The sequence below is a fragment of the Nannospalax galili genome, unplaced genomic scaffold, assembly GCF_000622305.1.
Source record: "Nannospalax galili isolate Female #2095 unplaced genomic scaffold, S.galili_v1.0 scaffold113, whole genome shotgun sequence".
Lineage (NCBI taxonomy): Eukaryota > Metazoa > Chordata > Mammalia > Rodentia > Spalacidae > Nannospalax > Nannospalax galili.
Window position 1 is genome coordinate 6503760 of NW_008335444.1, and position 20473 is coordinate 6524232.

The following is a 20473-nucleotide window of genomic DNA, read 5'->3' on the forward strand; positions in this document are numbered from 1 at the left end:
TTTTTAACCTTTAAAGAAGATCTCCATTTCATTTTAAAATATGCTGTTTCCTACATTTTTAATGCTACTGACACTTAGATGTTTGCACATGTGTCTTTAATCTCAATGTATCTGATTATTACTAATCACAGTCGGTTACACTTGGATCCTTAGTACCTGAGTATGGATATAAAGTCATCAGGTAGATTTCACTGGTAATGTCAGCTTTTTAGGGAAGCCTGTCCTCATGGACATGTATCCTATAGAGTCAACAGTCAGGACTCTGGGTTCACTTTGCTTTTTCTATTTGTTTTTTGTTGGCAAAGTCTCTCTCTCTCTCTTTTTTTTCTTTTTCTTTGTTTTGTTTTGTTGGCTCCCAGGCAGATCAGCAGAGGCCATCAGAACCCCTGGAACTGGAGTTACCAGCAGCAGTGAGCTGCCATGTGGGTGCTCTTAACTGCTGAGCCATCTCTCCAGCCCAGTACAACTATTTTTAAAATTTTTTTATTGAGCTTTTTAAATTTTATACACTTACCACTCAAATCCAGACTCCTCTCCCATCCATGCCTCCCCCTATCCCCCACCAAACCCTATGCACTCTGCCATACATGCTGAGTCTTATTCATTCAGGTGTTTGTACCCAAATGTCCTTCAGTGTAAATGTGTCCACTGGAGTCTAGTCAGCCCATTCAGTGGTCGTATATAAGTCATACTCTCCCTCACCCAGCAGCAATCTGTCTCAAATAGTTCTTAGTCTAGTGCTGACCTGCCACCTATTTCTTACCTCCCTTTGGAGCCCTTGTTTAATTGAGCTGACATGAGTCCCACCCTTGATGCCACCATTGCCACAGGCTCACATGAGCAAGCCTCCAGTGTCCTGGAAGCCTCCACTACCTGTATTCATGAACCAACTCTGGTTCTTACAATCTTTTCTCCTCCTCTTCTGCGATGGTCCCTGAACCATGGGTGGGCAAGGTTTCATATAGGAGTCCCATCCTACACTCTACAGTCTGTTATTCTCCCAAACTTGGCCAGTTGTGGCCTTCTGTGTGCATCACACAGAATGCATTATCCTTCTCTCTACCCCTTATTCCCCTGAGTTCCATGAGCCCCAGCCACAGAGATTCGACTGCAGATGTGTCACCTAGTACTGGGCATCTCCCAGGTCTATGTTCTCTGTGCCTAACTAGATGTGCAACTCTGCAGTAGCCTCCATCTGTTGCAAAAAGAAGCTTCTTTGATGAGTGCTGTATGGCATGTCTGTTACTCTAAGGGAGGTCCTTCTATCTGGCACTGCACTCCCAGGTATACATATGCATTAGCGTTCAGATCCTCTGTGTGCATTTCTCGTAGGGTTTCTAGGGCATCACTTTTCCTTCTAGGTTTTCTGGCTCCCCAAGATTCACTCATCTCCTCTCTTTTTTTCTTCCATCCAGCTTCCCTCCTCACTCCTTCCCTAGTCAGAGTGCCCCTTTAACCCCACCCTCCCCCCAGTACCATCTGAATCCCACCATCTTTCCTCTCCTGATTCCCTCCCTCCCCCACACCATGGTCCCTTGCATGTCCCTCCCTCCTCTCCTCCCTGCTGATTACTCCCACTTTTCCCACCTCCCTCAGTAGCATCTGTTCCCTACTATCCCCCTTTCAGGTTGTTTTTTTTCTTCTACCTCCATGAATCCTTTGCCTTTGCTTGGCTCCTGGTGTTACATCAGAATTTATATACTCACATATAAGGGATTGGTGCTACAGTCCACAAATGAGGGAGAATATATGTCGCTTGCTTGTCTGCGTTTGTGTTACTTCACTTAGTGTAACACTCTCTAGCTCCATTCATTTACCTGAAAATTTCACAATTTCATCTTTTCTCACTGCTGAGTAGAACTCCATTGAGTAGATGCACCACATTTTTATTAACCATTTGTCAGTTGAGGGACATTTAGGTTGTTTCCATTTCTTAGCTATTGTGAAGAGAGCAGCAACAAACACAGATGTACAGGTATCTCTACAGTATGATGAATCCTTTGGGTATATGCCAAGGAGTGGTATCACTGGATCATATGGTAGGTTCATTTTTAGTTTTTTGAGGGTTCTCCACATTGCTTTCCATAGTGGTTGCATGAGTTTGCATTCCCACCGGAAGTGAATGAGTATTCCTCTTTCTCCACATCCTCTCCAGCATATCAGGTGGCTGAAATTATATGAACTCATGTTTGGGTCTTCTATTGTGTTCTATTGATCTATGTGTCTATTTTTGTGCTAGTACCATGCTGTTTTTATGTTTTATCTCTGTAATATAATCTGAGATCTGATATAGTGGATCTTTTTGTTCTTTTTGCCCAAGATTATTTTGGCTATCCAGGGTCTTTTGTGATTTCATGTGAATTTTAGGATGATTTTGTCAAGCTCTGTGAAAAATGTCATGGATATTTTGATTGAATCTACAAATTGCTTTTGGTCAGATAGTCATTTTCACAATATTGATTCTACCAATCCATGAGCATGGTAGTAGGTCTTTCCATCTCCTAGTTTCTTCCTCTATCTCTTTCTTTAGAGTTTTGAAATTTTTGTTGTAGAGATCTTTAATGTCTTTGGTTAGGTTTATTCCTAAATATTTTATTTTTTTAAGGGTTTCCTTGAGCACTTTCTCTGATTGCTTGTTATTGGTATATAGAAAGGCTACTGATTTTTGTAAGTAACAAAAGAGATCCCACTTTACTGAAAGCATCAATCAATTCTAACAGTTTTCTAGTGGAATTTTTGGGATCTCTTATGTATAATATCATATCATCTGTAAATAGGGATAGTTTGACCTCTTTTTTTCCAATTGGTACTCTTTTAATTTCTTTCTCTTGTCTTATTGCTCTTGCAAGAGTTTCAAGCACTATTTTGAAAAGGAGTGGATATAGCAGACAGCCTTGTCTGGTTCCTGATTTTAATGGGAATGCTTCCAGTTTTCCTCCATTTAGAATGATGCTGGCTATGAGTTTGTTGTATATAGCTTTAATTATGTTGAGGTGTGTTCCCTTCAGACCAACCCCTTCTAGGACTTTTAACTTGAATGCATGTTGGATTTTGTCAAATGTCTCTTCTTCATCTATTGAGATGAACATGTGATTTTTGTCTTTAAGTCCATTTATATGTTTTATTACATTTATTGACTTATGTATGTTGAACCATCCCTGCATCTCTGGAATAAAGCCAACTTGATCATGGTGGATGATCTTTTTGTGATGTGTGTCTGTGTGTGGCTTGCAAGTATTTTGTTGACTATCTTTGCATCTATGTTCTTTAAGGACATGGGTCTATAGTTTTCGTTTTTGTTGTATCTTTACCTGGTTTTGGTATTAGAGTGATACCGGCTTCATAGAAGGAGTTTGGGAGTTCTCCCTCTGTTTCTGTCTTTTTGAATAATTTAAGTAATATTGGTTGTAGATTTTCTTGTGACTGTCTGGTAGAATTCTGCTGTGAATCCATTTGGGCCTGGGCTTTTTTTAGCCAGGAGGTTTTGTATTACTGTTTCAATTTCCTTGTTATGGGTCTGTTTAGGCTGTTGATCTCCCCTTGGTTTAACTTTGGTGGTGGCCATGATTTTAGAAATTCATCCATTTCTTTTAGGTTTTCAAATTTAATGGAGGATAGCTTTTAAAAAATATTTTATTTATTATTTTTATTTTATGTGTATGAGTGTTATCGCATATAGGTAAGTGCACCCATCTCGTGCAATGCCCGTGGAAGACAGAAGAGGCTGTTGGATCCCCTGGATCCAACAGTTGTTAGTTGCCATGTGGGTGCTGGGATTCAAACCCGGTCTTCTGCAAGAACAGTCAGTGCTCTTAACTGCTGAGCCAACTCTCCAGTCCTTGGAGTATAGATTTTTAAAGTTTTGGATTTGTGTGTGTGTGTGTGTGTGTGTGTGTGTGTGTGTGTGTTGTGATGTTTCCCCTTTTGTCTCTCATTTTGTTGATTTGGATTTGCTCTTTCTTTCTTTTGGTTAACTGAGCTAAAATTCTGTCTATACTGCTTAACTTTTCAAAGGACTAGCTTTTAGATTGGTTGATTTTTTTGTATTGTTTTCTTTGTTTTATTTCATTAATTTCTGCTCTGAGTTTTGTTATTTCTTTGCATCTACTAGGTTTGGGGTTGGTTTGTTCTTGCCTTTCCAGAATCTTGAGTTGTACTGTCAAATCGTTTACATGGGCTCTTTCTGATTTTTTAATGTAAGCACTAAGCTATGAACTTCCCTCTTAGGACTGCTTTTAGGGTGTCCCAGAGGCTTTGTTGTGTTGTGCTCTCATTTTCATTTTGTTTCCGGAATACATTTATTTCTTTCTTAATTTCTTCTTTGACCCATTCATGATTTAGGAGTGTGTTGTTTAATCTCCATGAGTTCATGTATTTACTAGAGATTCTTTTGCTGTTGATTATGATCTTTATTGCACTATGCTCTGATAAAAGGCATGGAATTACTTCAATTTTTTTGTATTTGTTGAGATTTTTTTTGTGCCCCAGAATATGGTCAATTTTATAATAACTTGCATGAGCTGCTGAGTAGAAAGTGTATTCTTTGGTAGTTGGGTAGAATATTCTGTATATATCTGTTAGGTCCATTGATGTATGGTATCATTTATTCAGATGTCTCTTTGTTTATTCTTTGTCCAGTTGACCTGTCTAATGGAGACAGTGGGGTACTGAAGTCCCCTACTATATAGTCCTGGACTACTGATTTTATGAAATTAGGTGCTTCAGAATTTGGTGCACAAGTGTTCATGATTGTAATATCTTCTTGGTCAATTGTTCCTTTTATTAGAATGAAGTAACCCTCCTTTTTTCTTCTGATGAGTTTTAATTTGAAGTCTATTTTGTCAGATATTAAAATTGGGACACCTGGCTTCCTCCCAGGCTCCACTACAATGCCAACAATAGAACAGTTGTCTGACATTTGTGACAGCTAAATGGTTATACTGTTTAAGTATCACCTAACTGTCCAGGAGGGAGTGTGTGTGTTTGTGTGTGTGTGTGTGTGTGTGTGTATTTTCCTGAAAAATGACTTTATACCATTTATCTACCTTGAAGGGGAAGGAGTGACTTTTTAAGGGCACTAGGGTATTAAACCAACTCCCCCTAACAAATCCTATTGTCCCTTTTCACTTATAGATAAGCAATTCCACTCCCTCCACACAAACTGGGGGTGCTGCTGTGCTTCCTGTGTGTGGGGTGGGGACAGTGAGGAAAAGGAGGAAATGCAGTGGGAATGGTGGAAATTCATGAAACACAGGCAGACAATAGGATGGAAGGGTGAGACCAAGACTGTCTTAGATAACTGTCATGGATCTTGCCAAGAAAGGAAGTCAGGAGCTAACTATAGATGTGGCCGTAGGATCTCAGCCACATATCCCCATTGGTTATTTTCTATCCTCCCTACTTCCCCTGCCATGCCCTGCATTTAAATCTAGAAGCCAAGAGGGACAGCTAGGAAGCAGGTGGGCATCCTTGGTCCAGTTCTGTAACTAGTTTTGGAGGAGTGAGAAATGCCACAATATGGTGTTGGCATGGACAATTTTGAGAAATTCCCTGCTGGATTAGAAGGAGCGGGAAAGGTTCCTGGGAGTCACCTGGGGCCATGGCGGCTATGCACACCCATTCTTTCAGGAGAGAGCTGCTGAGCCCGTCCTTGGAGGTCGAGTGGGGTGGAGGGTCTGTGTAGACCGGATAGTCAGGAAGGCCTTTCCTAGGAGGAACCTTAAGCTGAAATCTGAAGGACTGAGGGAGGTAGCCAAAAAGGGGAAATTTGACCTAGACAGGGAATATGATTGGCAAGGTCCTAGATCAATGTGGCGAGAACAGATGGGGGGCATGGTGGAGACAGGGGCAGGGTCTGGGAAACAGGACGTAGTAAATCAGGGAAGGGTCTTGTTTTGCATCAGACACCACTGAATGTTTAATCGGGGGTACAGTATAGGCTTTCTGCTTGGTAAGTCACTTCTGCTGCCCTGTGGAAAACATGGAGGGAGGCAAATGGAAGCGGTCAGAGTGTGAACACCCAGTTTTTATTTTTTGAGCTGGAATCTTGCTACATTGTTCAGGCTGGTCTTTGAACTCTTGGGCACAAGTGAGCCTCCCACCTCAGCCTCTCCAGTAGATGGGACTGCCAACCTGTACCACCACACCGGGCTACAAATAACTCTTTATTAAAGGGAAAGCCAACAAACTTACTGATGCATTAGATATAAAGGGCAAAAGAAGAGAAGCAGAGAGTGCCCCTCGTGTCTTACCTTCAGCTATGTGATGGCTTGTGGTGATCTTCTAGAGCAGGACTCTAGCCCTAGGGATGGCTTTAGAGTCAAGCCTGTTTCAGGCATAACAAAGGTGACTGTGACTAGATATGCTTGCTTCATCTGATCAGACAGAGCAAGGAAGCCAGAGGGTCTGCCCTTCTGGAGCTCAGCAGGAAGGCTTAGACTGGTGGTAGGCACATGAGGAGGTCATTAGCATAAAGATACCTATTTAAAGCTGAAGTACAGGAGCTTCTGAGGAGAGGAAGAGGCCCAGGCCAAATGCTAAGGAGTGCTGCTATTTAGAGACCAGGAGGGACAGACTGGTGAGGTGTGGGTATAGCCACAGTGCCTTCATTCAACTCCATATGTTCCAGGAGTTGGGGGTGAGGTACGTGGAACCTGAGGGGGTAATATGGCATGGGAAGCCATATATACAGGTGGCAGTTTTATGAGCCCATAATTACAATACAATGTGATAAAATTTTATACATATGGACCCAGTAGAAGGAACTAGATAAAATGCCTATGGTCCCTAGTCCTCAAAGCTAGCTCTGGGTCTGGCCTAATGTGTGGGAGGAACCATGGGCCTCAGAAAGATGAAGAACAAGCATGCACAGGTTGGAAACTTTCAGACCAGGCCTTCTCCCTGGAAGTTCCCTAAATGCCCTGGAACCTCTTTTCCTTCTCCGTGTTGTATCCCTACCCTGCAGACAGTCAGCCTCCAGTTTTTCCATGCAGCCTGGTCTCTCCACAGAGGCCTTTCACCAACCCCAACTAGCAGTCGTCAGGCCCTGCCTATCCTCATTTCCATCTCCATCCCCAAGATTCTGGTCCCTACCTCTTCCTGGACAAGCTAACCTTAGTAGAACTGTTTTCTAAAACCAGGATTAACATGACAGGCAAATGGACACAGACTGGAGCCTTGCCCTCATTGAGGCGGGATGTTTTCTCAAAAACAGTTGCTTCATTTCCTGCTGTTGAGAAATCAGGCATGTTGATCCACTTAATATTTCACACTACTTGGAGAAAAAAAAGAGGAATCTGCCTACACTGAGCTGCTCAGAAAGAAGCAGGTTAACCCTGTCTTGCCTGCGCCTAGGCCTCCACCTACCACTGTCCCTCCTTAGCAGCCTGCTCAGGGGGGTCCATGGCTGATTCCTCTCTCCCACCCCTCTGCCATCCTGCCATGCTCAGCCAAGGCTATCTCTTTCTTGATTCCATTCTCCTCTCCTAGCCCTCTAGTCTGAACATTCTCTGGTGGTCCTGGCTCAAGCCTGATGTCATGACTTACTGACTAGACTGTTGCAAACTGAACTTCAAGTTCAGTGCTGATACCCTATGTGTCTGTGACCCATAGGCAGCCTTTTTCCTTCCTTTGAATATATCTGTTTTCTTAGTGTCTATGGCTCATTTCATCCTGAACTACAATCCTTTGTGGGTATGTGTTCTATAAACACCAGGAGATCAAGCTTTGAGCCTGAGGTCACATCTCATTTACCTCCATCTATAGCCTCAGCCAAGATCTTATTTGTGGAAGGAATGAGCTCTGACTAGAGTTTATGTGGGAAATGCAATATAGTGCTTAATCATTGGTTCTCTGTGAAGACATCTTTTGACAGTTAAGAGCAGAGTCTATATGGTGATACAAGCAAGTTCATCTATTCATTCAACAAATATTTGGTTTTTTTGAGTCAAGTTCTTACTATGTAGCACAAGTGGCCTGGAACTTGTGGTCCTCCTGCCTTTTCTTACCAAGTGCTGGGATCCCAGCCATTAACAAACACATTTTAAGCATTTACTATGTGTCAGAAATGGTGTTAGATTCTGGAGATCTAGTAATTAACAAGACTGATGAAGTTCTGCTTGGATATTTCCTTCTAGCACAGTGAAAGATAATCGACAAGAAAAAAAGAGTACTGCATAGCACAAAGTCCCAGGATAAAAATAAGCCACAGCGAGGTGTCGGCATTGGAAGCGTTCTTTAGTAAGTGACTCACAGGGTGAGCTGCTGGGCCACAAGATGGTCTTTGAAGGAAAAGACCAAAGGGAGGGAACAAATCTGATGAACATTTGATGTAGGGGAAAGTAGGGAGAAGAGATGGAACAGTTGAATGGGTTCTAGAAACAGAAGGAAGGATGGTTGTATTGTGGTCTGCCGGGGATAATGAATAGCCAGCTTGAAGTGAGGAGGCAGATAGGAGCCAGTACAAGGAAGAGTCTGCCTTAGATGAAGACTTGAGTCCTACCCCCATTTGTGTGTGTGTGTGTGTGTCTGTGTGTCTATGTGTGGTTGTGGGTATCCAAGGAGACCAGAAGAGGGTATCAGATGCTCTGGAGTTGAAGTTATAGTGATTGTGAGTCACCCAACAAGACTGACGGGAATTGAACATTGATTCTATGGAAGAGCAGCAAGTGCTCTTATCCACTGAGTGCTGTCCCCAGCACCTGCCACCATTACTAACAGTGTGAGAGCTTAAGAAACTTTTCTGGGTTTACTTTCCTCATCTGTAAAATATCTAACCTTGGATGTGGTGGCCCATACCCAGTATTCAAGAGGTTGAGACTACATAGCAAAAACCCTGTCTCAAAAAAATCAAATTGGGTGGGGGGGGGGAGGGCTAGAAAGGTGGCTCAGTGGTTAAGAGCACTGGCTGCTCTTGTAGAAGGCACAGATTCAAATCCCAGCACCCACACAATGGCTAAAAACCATGTATAACTCCAGTTTCAGGGATCTGATGCCCTCTTCTGTCTTCTGCTGGCATTGCACAACACAGGTGCATTTACATACATGCAGGCAACACACTCATACATATAAAATAAAAATAAGTAAAAACAAACAAACAAACAAACAAAAAAAACAGGGCCTGGAGAGATGGCTCAGTGGTTAAGAGCAGTTACTGCTCCTGCAAGGATCCACGTTCATCCTCCAGAAACCATACAGTGGCTCACAACCCTTTGTAACCCAAGTTCCAGGAGATATGATGCCCTCTTCTGGCTTCCAAAGGCACCAAGGGCACCAGACATGCACATGGTGCTTGTACATACATGCAGGCAATCACTTAATACACATAAACTAAAAATAAATAAATCTTTTTAAAAAATCATATAAAGCCAAAACCGAACAACAGAACCCCTTAATCTTTGGAGTTCTCATGAGTGATATAATACAAACAAGCACCTCACCATGCTGGTTTTCTAATAGGTTCCTAGTGATAATGTAAAACCCAGTGATATGGGGTGGTTGACTTGGAGCCTGGAGCTGGGAGTCCTCTGGAGACGGGAGTCCTGTGTGCCACCCTCCCCTCTCTTCCTCCCCCCACACACTCTGCCCTTTCCTTTCACCTCTCTCTTCTCCTTTGCTGACATGATTTCTCACTCTCTTTTCCTCCAGGTCCTTTCAAGTCACATCATCTCAGCTGCCTAAGACCTGAGAGCTATTTTAAATACTGTGTTGTTCAGGTTTATTTTGTACAGTTTTTACTTTGCTTTAAAAAACTGGGTGTTTTCATGTTTTGTATACTTCTCTTAATTAAAACAGCAGCAGCAACACCAAAATTAAGTAATTTTATATAATGATATGGCTCTTAGATGATTATCTTTTTCCACTGAGGTCATGGTCCCTTAATAGAAAATAGCTCCCACCATGGGCTTAAAGGATTTAGAATGGTTTTTGTCTCCAAGCATTTGGGGCCTGCTGTGTCGGACATGGTCTTTCCACAGCCTGCTGAGGAGGGGCATTTTGGACACTCTCCAAAGGCCAGTAACTTCTGAGTCACTCCATAGGTGCTCTGGATACAGCCTGGGCCATGATCCATTGCTTTGGTTAGCTCTGTGGTAGCCACTGCAGAAATGGCACAAGATGAACAGGCAAGAAGGGCCTGCCGAGGTCAGCTGGTAGAAACTGAGGCCCTGAGGAGTTGGTAGAGCAGGCCTGGGGAAAGGGTAACATAAGACACCTATTCCACCATTGTTATAGGCCCTATGTTTGGCCAAGAAAGAACAAGTTCATTCTCTCTCTCTCTCTCTCTCTCTCTCTCCTCTTCTCTCCCCTTCTCTCCCCCTCTCCCTCTCCCCCTCTCCCCTTCTCCCCCCCCCCCCCCCAAAGACCAAGCTTCCCAGATCTAGTTCAGCTCCTATTTAAAAGAGTGTCTCGCTGGGAGAGCAGGGTAAAAGGTCAGTGCTTGGCATCAAGTAGAGGATTGGGCCCTCCCACCTTTCATCTTTTTTGAAAAGGGATGCCCAGTGATGGTGGTGGCTGACTGTGGCCAGTGCCCACTGTATAGTAGAATTCCAAATGACTTGCTCAAGGTCACATAGAACATAATAGTAAAAGCCAAGTGAGCTTTCTTTCATATCAAGTGGTCTTTGAGTCTGAGTGATGCAGTACAACTGTGACAAGGTGACAGTCTTTAAGTACTCTGACCTTAGGGTCCCTGGCTCAAATCTGCTCTTTCTTAAGATCTGCCTTTCAGTGAGACAGGTGGGGTGAAGGAAGCCTAGGCTGTGTCAGAAGGCCTCCTGAGATGTAACCATGGGTACAAATAAGCTACATGTGTTGCACTGGCAGCCACTAGACCAGTTAGGGTGGGCTGACTCCTCCTCCCAACTGCTCTGATTCAGGTAAAGGTGAAGACCAAGTGGTCAGGGCAGGAGTGATGGGCACTGGATTATTGTGCTCTTTGCCTCCAGATGCCTCCCCTTCCCAGGTAGCCCCACCATGGACTATGATCTCCAGGGAATGGAGGGGCCAGTGGGGGTGATAGGACCAGGAGGATGTCTTTGACTAAGCCTGGGCTTCTGGTTGTCTGGCCTTCTCAGGTTATTATTGGTCTGGGTGACAGCTGAGAATGGCAAGAACATGCTGGAGGAGGGAGCAGAGTGGATTTGGGGGTCATCCTAAGCTCCCAAGATCTTCCATGCCATCTGGTGAGGGTCAAGGAAGGCAGAGCATGCCAGGAATGTCTGCATTTGCTCCCTCCCACTCCCACCCTGAACAAAATGAGGAGGAGCCCCAAAGAAATGTGACAAGAAGCCTTTGGAGTAGACTTTCTCTCCTTCATGTATGTCTGGAAAATACTTGGTGGGCGTGAGCTAATTAAGAGAAGTTTGACTATTTTTTTTCTCTGTATGAACTTCTGGACTTGGGGGGAGTGGGCTTTCTTCCCAGCAGGGCAGTGAAAAGCGGAGAGTACTTGTCAATGGTAAACCCTCCCTGCAGGAGTGGGAGGAGAGGAAACACTCTGAATAAGCACAAGAGGGATGGTGGGGCTTTGGGCTCCTTCCACACCTGACAGCATGTGCTGCACAGCCTTTCAGAGGTGGGACTGTCTACAACACACTGCTGCTGTTCCCAGTCTGCTTCCCTGATGGTACAGCTCCTTCTCCAAAGTCCCTTCTGGGTCCCCAAACTCAATGACAATAGGCTATAGAATCAAGGGGCATGTATGTTTCTCCCACACCAAGCCTTCCAATGTAGGAATGACTTGAGTCTGTAACCAAATGGGGTGGGGTTGGGGTCAGGGCAGAGGAGGTAGGAAGGCGGAAAGCAGAAATTATTTACTGAGCCTAGCCCCTCAAGAGATCCCTCAGAGACTCCATGCATCCCACCAGATGAGAACTTCCCTAGGAGGCTATGGAATCTTCAACAATCTGGGTCTACTCCAGTGACTTCTGGGAAAACTGCAGATTTATAGTCTGACTCAGCCCTCTTCAGGGATGCTTGGTAGAGGCAGATGGAAAGAAGAGATAACCAGCATCTTCCCTGACTATATCTCAAATAAAGGCTTTTACTCAGGGGCACTGAGTTCTGAATAAAATAAGAGCTCATTGAATGAAAAAATAAACTAAGGGACTAGAGAGATGGCTCAGTGGTTAAAGAGCACTGGCTGCTCTTGCAGAGGAGCTGGGTTTGGTTCCCAGCACCCACAAGATGGCTACCAACCATCCATAACTCCAGTTCCAGGGGATCTGACACCTTCTTCTGTCCTTCACTGGTATTGCTCAACATGGGTGCACTTTCATACATACAGGGAATACACTCAGATACATAAAATAAAAATAAATAACCGAAAGAAAATTAAAACCAAACCAGGGGCTGGAGAGATACCTCAGTGGTTAAGAGCACCGACTGCTCTTGCAGAAAACCCAGGTTGGAATCCCAACACCCCATGACATGATGACTAACGACCCTCCATAACTTCAATTCCAGGGGACCTGATGTCCTCTTTGGTCCTCCGAGGGCTTTGCATGACATGGGTGCACTTACATTCATTCAGACAATACACTCATACACATAAAATTAAAATAATAAAAATTTAAAAAATAAAATAAAAATAAAGCATTGCTCTAAAACTGGTTTTACTGTTGACTGCTACTAGAGGTACAGGAAACAGGTAAGCCCTTTTGATATGAGTCTCAAAAATGGAAGAGACAACCTCCCAGTTCATTTTATGAGGTTACCAGAACCTTAATAACGCATATCAGTTTACAGTGGCTGGAGCAGCAGGGCTATCTCAGAGTGTAAGAAGAAGGCACGCAGTTTCACTTCATACAGTAATTTACACAAACAACAATGGAAAATACAACACTAATGTAGTCTTGCAGTTTATCTAAATGCCTATTATAGATCATGAGCAAGTTGGAATGGTCCCGGGAACATGAGAAGACTTTTGCAAGGAAAATGCTTAATGATCATTTACTTTATTAGTAGAATGAAACAAAAAACTCTGTAAACATTTGACAAAATTCTCATCCATGCATATGAAAAGTCTTATCAAGCTAGGAATAGAAGGACATTTCCTCAGTCTTATACAACTCATACTAAACTAAGTGTGGCGGTATACATCTATAATCTCAACACTTAGGAAGTAGCGGCAAGAGGAGGATCAGGAGTTCAAGTCATCCTCAGCTATATAGCAAGTTTGAGACCAGCCTGACTGGACAGAAGACTCTGCCTCAAAAGCAAAAGGTAACAAATCACACAACAAACGGTGTATTTAATGCTGAAATACTGAAAACATCTTTGTTAGGTCAAGAACAGGACAAGGATACCCATGTTGCTGCTGCTTATAGTCAGCACCCCTGGAGGGCTTAGTGTAGTAGTGAAGGAGATGAACAAAAGATACAGAGTTTGGGGTGCAAGAAAGAAAACTCATTTATGAGATAATATGATTGTTTAGATAGAACACAAGGCAGAATTTATAGCATAATTACCAAAGTTAATAAGAGAAAACTGGGTGTGGTAGTATATTCCATGAGGCTGAGCCAGGAGGAGTGCGAGTTTCAGGCCAGCTGAGCTACATAGTAGGACCCTGTCTCAAAAACAAACAAAAATAAAATAAAGCAAAAAAAAGAAAAAGAAAAAAATTAGAGCTGGAAAAGTTGCTGGACACCGTACACCTGCAATAAGTAGTCAGAAACTTTAACTTTTACAAAGGGTAAAATTTATACTAGAATCACAGATTTAAAAGCCTCATAAAATCTGTATGTTATATTTAAGAAGAATATTATAAAATTGCTTTCAAATGTATTTTAAAAGACAGTTAAATAAGCACATTGTGACTTCAGCTAGGAAGATACAATTAAGATACTGATTTTCCCCCAAATTGACATATGGATTCAATGTAATTCTAATTAAAACCTGAAGAGAATTTTTAAAATATTTCATTATTTTTATTTTTTATGTGTATGAGTGTATTGCCTGTATTTAAGTGCACCCGTGTCATGCAATGTCCGAAGAGGTCAGAAGAAGGTGTTGGATCCCCTGGAACTGGAGTTACGGATGGTTGTTAACTGCCATATGGGTGATAGGAATTTAAACTGGGTCCTCTGCGAGAGCAGCCAGTCCTCTTAACTGCTGAGCCACCTCTCTAGCCCCTGAAGAGAATTTTTAATGGGATTTGGCAAGATGATTCTAACATCTATTTGGAAAAACAAGAGCTAAGAATAGCCAAGGCATTCCTAAAACTAAGACCATAATAGAAGAGCTTGCTGTAATAGGTATTAGAGCCTACTGTGAAGTTTTACCAGTTAAAAGAGTGAGTTACCAGGGCAGAGAAAAACCCAGACCAGTGGAACAAGAAGATTCCTGTGTACCTATAGAAATGCCACATGACAACACAGGTTATTATAAAGGGACAAATTAGCCACTGAATGATGCTGGGAAAAAATAAAATAAAATTTGATCCCACCTCATGACATACACAAATATCAATTTCAGATGAATTACAACTTAAAAGGGGGGAAAAACCTATAAAACTATTATTTAATAGTATGTAGCCCTGACAGGCCTGGAACTCACAGAGCTCCACCAGCCTTTGCCTCCCAAGTGCTGAGATTAAAGGCCTGTGTTATCACATCTGGTAAAACTTTTAGAACGAAGAAAAAAAAAATCTCTTTGAATTTAGATTAGAAAAAGATTTCTCTCTCTCTCTTTTTTTCTTTTACTTTTTTCTCTTTTGGTCTTTTAAGATAGGGTCTTGCCATATAGCCCTGGCTTGCTTAGAATCTGCTGTATAGACCAGGCTAGCCTCAAACTTACAGTGATTTGCCTCCAAGTGCTGACATTACAGGTGTAAAGCACCACACATGATTTAGGAAAGATTTCTTAAGACATAGAAAATCCAAACCATAAGGAATAAGACTGATAAACATGACTGCATTAAAAGACACCTAGAGAAGTGTGGTGGTGTTCACCTTTAATCCCAGCACTCAGGAGCCTGAGGCAGGAAGGTCCTGAGTACCAGGTCAGCTTGGGCGACACAGTTATGAGACCCTGGAGGGCAGGCCACCCAAAAGAAAGCTAGCAAGAAACATGATGGACGAGAGGACAGACATGTACAGCTTGTAGGCACAGAAAATATGTTGAACTAATAAGAAATTAGTGGGTGCAAGTTTAAACCACAGTGAGATAAAAGCTGACCTTAGACTGGCTGAGGCATGGTGAGAATGGAATGCAAGGAGAATTCCAAGGTACTGGTGATGCTGTGTCTTTACCTGAGTGATGTGGAAGTTCATGCATGCACATATTTTGAACACTCCTATATATGTATGATATATTTTACAACTGAAGCAAAGTTTTTAAAAAGAGGGGGCTGGAGAGATGGCTCAGCAGTTAAGACCCAGGTTTGATTCCCAGACCCACATGGTGGCTAACAAACTGTCCATAACTCCAGTTCCAAAGGAATCCAATACCCTCTTCTGACCTCCTCGGGGCTTGCACGACATAGGTGCATTTACATACATGCAGGCAACACACTCATACACACCAAGGTGTGGTGGCACATGCCTTTAATCCCAGCACTCGGGAGGCACAGGCAGGCAGATCTCTGATAGACTCGCCTGGTCTTATATAATGAGTTCCAGGACAGCTAGGGCTATAGGGAGACCCTGTCTCAAAAATACCTAAATAAATAAATAAAATAATAAATAAAATATTTTTTTAAAAAAGAGTTTCAGCTCTAGGTAGGTATGATCCATCCATATGGAAGTGCAGAGGGATACTCTGGCAGGTGCATCCAGCCAGGAGGGTTGGAATCCTCCTTTTTCTGGAGTTCCAGTGGGTATGTCAGATATGGTTGTCACTGTCATCAGAGAGAAGGCTGCAAGGACTTCTTTAGGGCATGAGAGGGCAGCACAGTTAGGGAAACTGATAGATATTCATCGGGTAAGCCACTAAGGTAGAAATAATTCTACATTCTTTCCAAACTATATGCTCCAAATTCAACATACTCTAACACCCTGAATTGCACTATCTACTTTATACATTATTCACTTTATATGTGAAAGTGGTTGTGGGAGCAAGTGTGACTTAAGAGTGATTCTTGCTTTGGGGCAGGAGCTCAAATTTCAGATGGTGTTGCAGTCTCAGGCAATAGGGGCAGGAGGGCTACCCCAGAGGAGATAAAAGGTAGAACTAAATAATAATCATAATAAGCCCAGGCTCAGCTTGCCCTCTGTTATCCCCTTGAGTCTGCAGCTCTACAGTGTCAGAGACGAAGACTCCCCCAGCTTCGCCCTGGGACTGACCTTCCCCACTATTGGCGATACCAACCTCGGAGCTAATATATGGGCAACACAGTGTAGAGGCTCAGTGCACACAGGCTCATGTCCATACACCACACAGGGTGGAGGAGACAACACAGTGCACATGACTGTAGCCCAGGCAGGAAGTGCCCACAGTGGTTTAAGTACAAACCTGAGCTCTGGGTCTCATCTAGACCAGATGGCTTTGCCACACATTGGCCCTGTAACCAGGGGTGATGAGACAATACTGCTTACTTTACAGGGACTCATTAAAGATTAAAGGACCTGGGGTTGCTCTGTCAATATTTATCACGTGCCTAATACATGGCTAGTATGGTCCCTGGGCAGGTGAGAAATACTAAATTCCTAGCAGCTGAAGCTGACATTTACAGGACAAATGATGTTTAGTGACCTGTCATACAATGACAGGTACTTTAGTCTGGAAATTCTCTAGGGTGAAGAACTTATTTCTGTACCTAAGGATGGGGGGGTGGAGCAGTTTGCTGGGGATATAGCTCAGCTAGGGGAATGCTTGCCTAGCATGCATAAAGCCTTGGATTTAATCCCTAGCACCACATAAACTGGATGTGGCATTAATCTCAGCATTTGGGAGGTGAAGTGAGGCAGGATGTTCAGAAGTTCAAGGTCATTTTTTGCTATATGGGGAATTTGAGATCAGCCTGGAATGCACAAAACTCTGCAGCAAAATTTAAATGATAAAATAAATAAAAGATTTTAAAACAAAATAAATGATCTGATTTTTACTGAGCCTCGGGCATGTGCCACTAAAGAAGATCAATCAAGACATGGCTCTTGTTCTGGGAATCCTGAGACCTGAGGGAAGAGTCCAATACACACAGAGAACTGCAGGGGCAGATGTGCAGCAGCCCGGTGCTGCAGGGTGGCAGGAGGCATCACTGATGTGCCAGAGCCCATGGGTATGTCCTACAGGAGGTAACCCAGAGCTGACTCAGGGGGACAAGAAGTAGTGAGAAAAGAAGTGCTAAAACACAGGATGGAGGGAGCTAGAGGAAGGCTCGTGCCCTGCAGCATAGCCTGGAGTGGCTAAGGAAGACACCAGACTGCACTGTGCAGAGCCCTGAAGGCCTGGGTACTGACTGATCTGGCCTGGGCTGAGGCAGGGACTGAGTCTAGAGAGGAGTGGGGACATGAAGCAGTGACCTTGGAGCCTGGACCTGGACTGTTATTACTGGAAGGTCACCAATCAAATGGGGATTGGGATAACAGTTGGCCTAAGGTTCAGAGAAATGGGCATTGTTCTCGAAGAGCTATACATGAAGCCACAGTCACAGCCACTGTGACCTGGACAAGTGCCATGCTAGGGGAAAGACTAGGGCCCCAGCAGGACTCAGGCAGGATGAATGGAGTGGTATTCCAAGGCAGGAGTCATGGCCTATGAGCAGAGTCAACAAATGTGGCCAGGGAAGAAATCCTTCTGGGCTCACTCATGATGACCCTTCATCCAAGGATGATGTGAGCAAATCTTTTTGGATTTTAAAGATTTTATTTTTACATTTAATTATGTGTATATGTGTGTTTCTGTGTGTATGTGCACATGAGTAGAGATGCCTGCCGAGATCAGAGGCATCTATCTGATCCTCCAGGAGCTGGAGTTACAGGTAGATGGGAACTGTCCATGTAATTATTGGGAATTGAACTTGGGATCTTTGGAAGAGCAACAGCAAGCACTTTTTAATCACTGAACCATCTCTCCAGCCCAGCTTTCTGAATTTTAGATCACAGTTCTGATGTGACTTCCACTGAGGGACCTTTCCAACTATGCTGTAGGTTAGTCCCACCTCACTCCCCACTTTGCTTTGCTTTACAGCACTTGGTGTCACCTGAAATAATTTCAGTTGTTTATTTTTTCCATTGTCTCTCTCAGTAGACTCTCAACCCCAGAAAGTCTAGCCCCTGACACTTTCTCCCACTGTGTACAGTAGTCACTGGGCTTGAAATATCACAAACACTTGGTTGTGCTGAGGGACCCAGTGAGAAGAAATAAAACCACATTGGACCCAGAGCCCAGGATGTAGGTAGAAGAGTTTCCACACAAATGGCTTGTAGGTGCACTAACTGCTCCAGGCTTAGAAAGATCCATTCAGAAGATGGGATGCACCTGAGCTCTCAGGTGATGGTGAGCACCTGAAGGTCCCATACTGGAAGCTAGGATGCCTGAGGTTAGTACTGATAGCTGGGTACTAGGGGCGAGGATTAGTGTGTGACTATAGGAGGTTAGACCAGAAAGATGCCAGGAGCTGACAAGGGGTCTCAACACTGCTGGTGCAAGGGACTTTATTTTGGGGGTTGGGGAAGCTGTTGGTAGATTCTAAGCAAGGGGATTAAAAAGATTAGACCTTTAATTTGTAAAGATTAAGCTGATTGGGTGTGATGGATAGACTAGAGGAGGGAGAAACAGGGGGCAGTGAAAAGCCATGTCCAAGTGAGAGGTGATCTGGTCTGGGCTGAGGCAGGGACTGCAGGTCTGAGGAGCAGCAGGAGCGTGAAGACCAGAGAGAGGCCTTGGATCACACTTTCCTGAGGCTAGAGCTAGCACAGGTGAAAGGTTTGGCACCTGAGAAGACTTTGACAATTTGAACACTCGGGAGAGCACATTGTGCTGACAGGGGAGTAGGCTGACTTCTTTACTTACTCAACAAATGTAAGGCAAAGAAAGGGATGAGAAAGAGGGAGGAAAAGAACACTGACTGTAGGGGCTGGAGAGACAGCTCGTTAAGAGCACTGGCTGCTCTCGCAGATGATCTGGGTTTGGTTCCCAAAAATCCAGTGTCCTCTTTTGGCCTTTGTGGGCATTATACATATGTGATATACACACACACACACACACACACACACATGCGCGCACGCAGGAAAACTACTCATACACATAAAATAAAAAATATATAAATAAATAACACTGTTCATCAGTCACTAGACACTCCCCTTTCCACCCACAGCCACCCAGACATCCGGGATGCCGCCATTTGACAGATCAGGAAACTAGGTCTCCATTTCTTTGCCTGAAGCCATTAATTAAGTCACTAGTACTTGGTGAGCATAGAGTCATCCCTGTACCTGCCTGGGCTCAGATGCTCCCTATAAGGAAGCTGCCCCTGGACTCTGCTCTAAATAGGTTCAGCACTCAGAGGGCAGGAACAGGTACAAAAGCAGGCTCTTCCGGACTGTAAGACAGACTGCAGAAGGCCCAAGGAGAGGTAGGGTAGAGGAGTAGACAAGGCATCGTTAGGGCCATCTGGTGCTGGTTACAGTCAAATGAGAGGCCAGTCACCAACCTCTCTCCCCACTATTCTCAACTGCCCACCTGAGTCCCACCCCCCAAACCCAGCCTTGGGAGAGTGAATGACAGTCTGGACCATTAGGTTATGTGAAGATTTTCTTCAAATACAATGATCAAGGTGCCACCTCAAGCTGCAAGAGATATTTAGGTTAGTCCTTTGCTCTTTTATTTTGATTGGTTTGAAAAAATGTCTCATTATAGCTGACCTGGAGCTCAAGATCGTCCCAGCTCAGACTCCTGCATGTTGGGATTACATGTATGCACCACCATGCCTGGCTAGGTCACTCTTTAATAGGTCACCCTGGAGGCACATGCTTGTTATAGAACCTTAGCCCATTATAGGTCTTGATTCTAGGCTCAATAGTGGTTAAAATTAGTCTTCAATTGAAATGCCTGTAAGTGGGGAAAAGGATCGTTCCATGTCACCTAACTAGTGGGATCAGTAGTTGAGAGAAGACGTGTGAAAGGCCTCCATAGGCTTTATTTCAGAATCTGGAGTGCTCACCAAGGCTCACCAAGGCTTTAGTGAATGCTTAGAACCAGGATTGGAAGTGGCTGCAAGCAGAGCACTTAAACTGGAAAAAGCTCTTCTCTGCTGCCATCATGCGCCCATTTTGGGAATAACAGTCTAGCAGTCCTTAGGAAAAGCACCTCTTTCTTCAAAGGCTCCTGAACCGACGGCCTGTGAATGTGCAGTGTGCAGTGAATGCTCTGTCACCCGTGTACACTGGGAACTCAGCAAGGTGAGAGTTGCGTAGAGCCTGGCACATCCTGAATGGCCCACCTTCTTCCTGGCTCTGCCTGCTGTTTGCCACCCCCTCCCTCTTGGTTCCCTAGGGCACTTTCTGAATCAACCTTGTGTTTAAAAAGCCTCTTT